Below are 8,406 nucleotides of genomic sequence, written 5' to 3' on the forward strand. Positions count from 1 at the left end.
ATAACCTTCTGCCTAGGAGGGTTAGAGACTCGCCACTCGCCTTTTAACATTTATTTTTATTATATTTGTATACGGCCCTCCACCCAAAGATCTCAGGGCGGTTGAGAGCATAAAAATACAAAATACCTACTAAAAACAGGAGGAGAAAAAGAAATGAAAAAGGAAACTACCTCTCCCACCTACTGGACCTCTGGGGAAGGAGGCACATGAAGATGATTGTAGGGTCCGGGTAGTGTCAGGCTTTGGGGGATCCGATCCCTCCCACGGTGGCAGCCAAGAGGCAGAGAAAGGATGAAAGTTCTTACCAAGCCAGTTATTCAATAATTCACAAAGCGTGACAAAGGAATGCAGTCTTCCCTAAATAAAGGCATTGCTCCAAGTAAAGTCCCCTCCCCTCCAGGTCTCCCCTATTCTACATCACTCCTGCATCGGCTGATTTGAGCTGTCTGCCTCTGAGCTCTCTGTTCTGCTACCCTTGATGCCCACCTGGCCCCGGAAGGGGGGCTGGCCAGGAATCCTTTCCAAGGACACAGAGTCTGTCAGCTGTCTCTCCCCTGGTGCTGCTGCTACTTCCTGCTCTTCCTCTCCCAATATTTCCCAGCTTCTCCCCTCTGCAGCCTCTCGGTTATGCCCTTCTGCAAACCACGGTTCTAAATCTATACTGCCCTCCTGTTCTCAGGATGGTTCAAGAGAAGGGGGGGTCCCCACCATTCCTCCTTAGTCTAGCCCCTGACCGGTAGGAGAGAGTCAATCCTTGGTATCGTGATCCTGAGCCCTTTAAGACTGGCAGGCAGCAACACAAGCAACAGGCAATTCCTGCACTCTTCTCCATCCAAACAAACACTTTTTTTAAAAAAAAGGAAAGTAGCCGCCTGTCACTCCCGCATGTGGCTGGCAGGCAGCAAAACTGAACAATTAGAGCAGCGAGCATGACATATACACCCCTTTCCAAAAACTCCTGTATGGCTAGAGCAGCTGCCTGGCCAGGATGTGGCAAACCAGCCCTGGCACCCCTCCCTGCTTTTCAAAAGCCCCTGCCTACAAGAGAATGTCTCCTGCCCCTTTTTGTTAAGCAGCAAAGCAAAGAGAAGGAAAATGGGAATGATACCTTTCAGGTCTCCCACTTTTTCAAAAGGCAGCCCAAGCAGGGGAAGTGAAATGGCCTCAACACTTCTCCCACCCTTTGGGATGACGCAGAAGGATGCCCAGGCTTCCAACAGAGTTGCCACTGCTGCAAACCCTAGGAAGGAAAAACAAAGAAGCTGTGATCCTACTTCTGCTAATGGTAAGACATGCTCCTCTCCCCGGAGAAATTCAATGAAATTCCACTTTCTCTGCCCATAAATAAGCTGGAGGAGTTTTAAAGACTGTTGCTCAAAGCTCTGTTTCAAATATTCCTGAAGAGGCTTCTGTTGCCATTCTTCAAAATGAACACAAACTAAAGTCTGAAGCAAATATTTTCTTCTCGTTAACTTTTTTTTTTTTGACACATTAGTACACCAGAACTGCAACATGAAGGAGGCATCTCCTCAGCTTAATCTCTGGCCCCATATCTGCATACATTTGGGAGGCAGATTCCCTGGAGTCACTTGAAAGGAACAGCCCTTGGAGAAGCAGCTGTGTCTTAGCCGGAAGGATTTGTGCATCGAAAAGCCAGGATGGTAAGCAGAATAATAATAATAATAATAATAATAATAATAATAATAATAATAATAACAACAACAATAACAATAACAATAACAACAACAATAATATGCCACCCATCTGGATTGTCCCAGCCACTCTGAGTGCCTTATAACAAATTATGGTTTATGTGTTAGTGTATCCAACAGTTTCTTACAACTGGATCTTGTAAAATGCTGGAAAAGTTGCAGAGGAAAGGCAGATTTACACGGATCAGCAGCGAAAGGATAAGGTGCTTGAACGTTTCTCTGTCCTCTTTGACCTTTGGACCATCTACTGTGCCCTGCATTCATCGTGTGCCTGCAGACCTTTCATGGTTTCCTGATGGTTTCTTTGGAAATTTGCAGAGGATTGGATTGGGGTTTTTTTAAATAAAAACTAGATTTTAGAAGTAGGCTTCTGAAAACCTTTACAAATCAAGTTAACTAGCATAACATTTCTGAGTGCAGAATTCATTTTTTCTTGGGAGGGGAGTCACAAACACACCCAACACAGATTCTGGGTATTTTGGGGTGGTAATTATGTGCCATTTTTTAAAAAATGCTCAGTCTCTCAGGATTAGCCTCAACACAAGTTTGCAGAGGCCCAGTTTGGGGGCCGGAGTAGGGGCAGTTCAGAGACCTGGAGTGGCAGCAGTGACTGCCCAGAGGACTCCCAAGGAGAGGGGAGAAGAGGCGGCTGAGGGAACCCTCCACAAGGGAGGGGTGAGGGGCTGCCGGCTCTGCAGGAAAGAGGTGACATAACTGGGCTCCTGAGCCCCACAGTAGTCCACAGAAAGACTGTAGTTGGTCAAGGGAGCCCTGGACCCAAAAAGGCTGAAAACCTCTGCTCTAGCCAATTATCCCAAACTGTCTTTGACGCTGAAAAAACACACACAACCACAGTATAGCTCAACTCTTGTTTCTTGGGTAGCTCATTGACAGTGCCAGAATGAGGGTGGTCTAGGCAGTTCCCCCATCCAGGTATTAATAATAAAACCTATATTTCTACGGGTACCTACTCAAAGTTAAACCCTGGGTTATTTTGTCGCCGCAACTATGAGATAATGCACTTGAGAGCATGCGCTGAATGGAAGGCGGGAGGAGGAAGGGTGCCAAATGAATCTTTGCGGCGCCAAATTTTGTCCTCGCTCTGGGCGCCATATTCCTAAAGTCTGCCCCTGCCATTGAGTGAGATGCCTTTTTGTGCATCTCAACGGAGCTGAAGTTCCTCCTCCTTGTGCTTGTTTTTCAGAAAGATCTCCTCAGCCTGACTGTCCTCTGTTTCAGCCTGGCTTCCTGCTGTGGATTCTGCTTCCAAGAAGTGCATAAAATAAGGGTTAGAAATGGTAAGGCTACAGTGGGTGACTACCCGTTCCTTTTGTTAGGGAGATTGCTGGCCAGTGGTCCTTAAGGGCCCATGTGGGGTGGTCAGTTTACGAAAGACAGTCCTCTATCTGGAGGGGGTCAGGGGCAGTTCTCTAGATGAAGAAGCCCTCTTTTGGAAGGAATGGCTGGTCCAAGATCAGTTCAAAGAAAAATTAGAGCAGGAGCCCTGAAGTTGCTCACCAACAATGAGCACCTAGGAAGCCAACCGGTTAGCCATACATATACATTGCACCTATACATATACAATAGCAGGTGCAAAGTTTGTGCAAATCTGTGCCCCCTGTTAGTAATTTCTTTCCTCTTTTTTGTGATCCATTAGTGGCCACTCATTGATATCTCTTTAGAGGAGAAAACTGTTAGATCAGGGGTCAGCAAACTTTTTCAGCCGTGGGCTGGTCCACCATCCCTCAGACCATGTGGTGGGCCGGACTGTATTTTTTAAAAATATATGAACGAATTCCTATGCCCCACAAATAACCCAGTGATTCATTTCAAATAAAAGGACACATTCTACTCATGTAAAAAGACGCTGGTTCCTGGACCGTCCACGGGCCGGAGTGAGAAGGCAATTGGGCCGCATCCAGCCCCCGGGCCTTAGGTTGCCTACCCCTGTGTTAGATGGTTTCCTGTTGATAAAGAGATGCCCTTGAATGTGCCAAGGTCAGAGGCAGTGTCCCTCTGAACAGCACTCCACGCCACCCAGTGCAGGCATGGGGGGGGGAGCGAGGGGTGAAGGACAAATGAAGCCCACCCAGCCCCCGCCAGAGTGACACCAGCCCCAAGTGGCATGGCTGTTGCACCCCCCCTCCCCAGCTCCGAACCTTGTGAGGCTCACACAAGGCTGGGATTGAAGAGCGCATGGTTGCCACGTCCCTGCACCCCCTCCCTGAGCAGCCTTGCAAAGCTCGGATCGAGGAAGGGCGGCACAAGAAGGGCGCAACAGCCATGGCATGCTGGGGGGCCTGCAGTGGGGCACCTGCTTCACACCCCTTCAGAAACCTGTGCCCAGGGCAATGGCCCCCCCTCTGGCTCTTCAATCTGCAGAGTTCATTTTATTTATTTATTTAGAGAGAGAGTGCGTGCAGGTTTTTAGCATTTGTAGAAACTGAGATCAAAATGTTCGCAGATGTATTAATCATTTTATTGCTTGCTGGGGTCCTTTTGGAGAAAGGATGAGATATAAACAAAATAAAGAATAAAATAAAATGATATGCGGGTGCTATTCTCATCATTTTTTAAAAAGTGAAAAGCTTACCTATTCCTACCTTTCAATTATTTATTTTATTTGGAGTATTTGCTTTGCTCTCATCTCTCTCTTGAAAAAAATCCTATGGACATCAGTAGGAGTTCCTATCTCCAAGTCTCTCTTTCCCCCCATAGATCACTTTATTTTGGTCATTCCATTGCCTGCTGGTAGGTGGAGAGGCTTGGTGGAACCTTTACCAGTTAGGCAAGAGTGGGAGATGGATGAGGTCCCCCCTGCACAATTCTTTAAGGTGCCAGATATTATCCCCATGTCTCTTTGTGACTATGGCCTGGTTCAGATGCTCAGTGGCCCTGGCAGGATTGCCTGAGTCTGAGGCCACTGCCATTTGCACCCTGCTCACATCATCTTGGAAACATGGCTCTGTGAATGCACCTGTATGTCTCAGCCCCATGGAGGCCTGAGCATTCTCCTCATGAGGCTCCATGCTCCCTCACATGGGGAAAACAAAGGAGCATGTGAGATATTTGTGCAACAGGCATCATTTTGAATACAGTTATCTTGTGTCTGGTTTCCCTGTTTGATGCTAACATGATAAAAAAGCAACAACAGCTCCATAAAGGAAGCAGCGGAAAGTTTCTTTCTTGTTTCCTTTTCAAACAAAGAAGCTCATCTTATTTCTCTAGCAAGTGTCCTTCATGCATTCCATGACAGTATCTGTTTCACAGGTTAAGCCTGGGAATGTGGGAGCTATTATGTAGATTCCTGGTGACATAAGCCTTCTTTCATGAAACCCATTTCCTTTGTCTTAAAATTCCCTGGTGTCCAGGGGATACCCAACACTGGGAGCATGTTATATATAAAAAATAGCTAGTAAATGATTGCATCACATAGCAAGGAAGTGTATACGCTGTGTTTAGAACCCCACAACCTGATTCCCTTTTGCCTATCAGGTGTTTAGTGGGATGCATCTGAAAGGGGGAAAAGGTTTGACCTTGTGCAAAGTGTGCAATTACCGTACATTTCCTGGGTAATTACATTTCCTGGGTTTCATTGATACTTGGAGGTTGATGATATTGCCAAGGAGATTGGTGGGATTTCTTCTCCCCCACCCCAGGTGAACTCCTGCGTCCAAGTGAGTGTACGGATATATATGACGGGAGCCAGCATCCATTGGGAACTGCCTGGAATACAGCTGAGTGCATGCGATGTGAATGCAAGGAAGGAGGAATGGAATGCTGTGCCAGGTAGGCAAAAACCCTGAGTGGGATTGGATTTATTCACCCTTTTGAAAGTAGGGCATTAGGAGTAGAAGCAGCAGCCCCTCTCTCCCACTGCACATAGGGCAGGGCCTTTAGAAGTGGGAGATCAACAGCAGGTGGCTCCAGAACCAGCTAATTTTAGCTTTGCCTCCATGTTGCTTCCTGCTGAGTTCTGCTGAGACTAAGGAGGAGTGCCACCCCTGGACTGATTGGCAAGTAGGCAGGCAGGTTTGGTCAGACTGAGGTGGGTGGGTCAGGGCATTTGCCCTAATGAACCAGCCTCCACCAGGCGGGGCAAAGAGCAGTTGGAAGGAGAGCTTGTAGCCTCTGTAGGCGGGTGGAGATTTCTACCATCATTTGTGAGGGTAGCACATGCCCAGCTCTGATGATAATTCTGCATATGGATCCAAATAGTTCCTTCCTTAGTATTCCTCAAAAAAGAAACAACAAGCCCTGATACCCTCAGCATCATAGCCTTATACAGAATCAGACCATTGGTCCATTTACAGTGCTCAGCACTGTCTGCTGTGACTGGCACTGGCTTTGCAGGGTTTCAGGCGGGGGCAGGTAGGCTGGCCCTCCCTGGAGAACCCCATAACCTCTTTTAGTGCTCAGCTCTGCTCCAGGAAGTACAAAGAGGGGTCTGAGCACAGTGCAGAGTCACTTTGCCTCACCATTGCAGGATAGTCCCTGGCCCTAAGCTAGTTGGGACTGTGTAGTTGACCACCAACACTATGAATTGGAACCAGAAACAGACTGGAAGCCAATGCAACTGATATAAAACCAGTATAACATGGTCTTAAAAACATACACCAGAAAGCAAAGCAACTGTTGCCTTTTGTCCAAAGCTGCAGTTTCTGAACATTCTCCCAGGGCAGCTCCAGGTAAAGCATGTTGTAGTCATTGAGGCAGGAGATGATGAGGTGATACAGGAATGGATGCAGGTGGTACATCAGCTGCAGGTGGGCAAAATGCTCCTGGGCACACCAGCCACCCAGGCATGCAGGAGCACTGCCGAATCCAGGAGCATTCCCCAAACTCTCTTGATAGACAGGGATGGGGAACTTTAAGATTGGAGGTCAAATGTGACCCTGCAGTTCTCTCTTTCTGGCCCTCAGGACCTTGGCAAGGCCATGGCTCATCCTGGTCATGTCCTGTACTCCTTTCAAGTGATGTTGCCTCTCTGAAATGGGACTTTGTTGTCTGGAAAGAGAAAGGTTCTGGCTTCTGCCTGGCTGGAAGATAGCCTGTGATACAAAGGAAAGAGCCCCATCCTTTGCTCTGCGCACTTTAGCCAGCACTAGCTTGTGCCCCTCCCCAAGTTGCCCATTGGGGAATGCAGCCCTCAACTTGAAAAGAATTCTTCACCCTGTTGTAAATCCTTATTAAGTATCTTTATGAAAAGGTGGTCCATAAATGATTTAAAAATAGAATTTTTCTTTTTCTTTTCAGATATGGTGGCATTCTAGATGTTGTAGGATGCAAAGCAGTGATTGATCCAGAAACATGCCAGTATAAGTTATATAAGCTTGATGACCCCACAACACTGTGTGCCTATTAATTTCCAGAGGGTCCTGGCAGTGTCCTCCCTGGGAGTTTACTCTCTTTTGAAGTGGCCTCTGGACAGACCCACTTTGGGGACTGTTTTAAGCCTCACCTTCCATGTGTCTCACCTGCCGAACAGCGAAACAAGGGACCGGCTTGAATTTCATATTAACTTAATGCTTGCTAAATGCTAAAACAACAGCAGCAGATTCTCACTCCCAGTAGAGAACATAAGTGATCTTCAGTTGTGGGGATGGCTTTCAACCCAAGAGCCACATCCCCTCCCCACAGGGCCAGTGGGGGGGGGGGGCAGAGGGACAAAGTTGGTGCAGCAATAGATGTGAACCTGACCTTTGTACCACAGGCTACATTCCAGTCCCACAAATCTAGGGTGTCTCCCCCATCTTCCCCACATATTTCTCTATCCAAACAATACAGTTCAGAATCATATTCTTGCAGATCAAAGCATTTGAGGAGGGGGCAGAGCAGGGGGCAGAGAGGGTGTGGCCTGAGAAGGAGACAGGATTCGGGGAGATCCTGACATGGGATGGATAGCGAGGCCTCCAGAGTTGCCTGGATCCCCCAGGCCTGCAGACCCACCACCACCACCTAAGGAACACTGACACCATTGGTTACCAGATATAAAAGATAAAAAGACTTTATCACAGAAGAACATCTTGGAAACATTTTCAACTACAGTAGTCTGACTAGGAAAAACTGGCAGGCACATGTTAGGACACCTACAGCAAGTTCCATTGCATGTTTACTTTGAAGTAAGTCCCCTCTGTTCCTTGTGGTGGAAGTGAAGAGAGTTGGACCTGGTTTCACAGCTCTCTGTGCAGAAGAGCACATTCCTCTGTGGCCTAGCCTCACGCCCGATGGCCTCCTGTTTCTTTGCTACCGGAATAAAAGAACTTGATTTGTAATTCAAGGCAGCCTTCGCAACCTCCAATCTGTGTTGTAGTTAGCAATAAATATGGAGGAGGGGAAGTCAGATAAAAGCCAAACTTGCTCTGTTGTTTCAGCTGTAGCAGGAGAATGAAAGCAAATCCCCACCCTATAGTTAAAGCACATTCAATGCACACAGCTGCCCCCCCCCCCAAGAATCCTGGGAACTGTAGTCTCCTCCCTCACGGAGCTATGCAGTAGGACATTGGAAAAGAAGCAAAGAAAATAAAGGGACTGTCTGGATGCTGTTATGTTTCTCATTTCTATAGTGAACGAATAAAAGCTAATCTTCACACTGGTCTCCATTGATATCTTTTCTTTAAAATGTTACTGTCATTTGATAGTTTCATCACTGCAGCTATTTTCCATGCTGTTTATTCCATGAGTAATCAATAGT

The 8,406-nt window shown here is 47.2% G+C and overlaps 1 long non-coding RNA gene across 1 annotated transcript; it reads left to right on the forward strand.

Annotated features, from left to right (window-relative positions):
- Positions 1-1,147: 1,147 nt before the first annotated feature.
- Positions 1,148-8,158, forward strand: LOC310851238. Its single transcript, XR_014567629.1, has 5 exons — positions 1,148-1,285; positions 1,496-1,661; positions 2,917-3,010; positions 5,372-5,501; positions 6,969-8,158. It is a non-coding gene; the product is annotated as an uncharacterized lncRNA (long non-coding RNA).
- The last annotated feature ends 248 nt before the right edge of the window (positions 8,159-8,406 follow it).

The sequence above is a fragment of the Podarcis gaigeae genome, assembly GCF_964106915.1.
Source record: "Podarcis gaigeae genome assembly, chromosome: 8".
Classification (NCBI taxonomy): Eukaryota; Metazoa; Chordata; class Lepidosauria; order Squamata; family Lacertidae; genus Podarcis; species Podarcis gaigeae.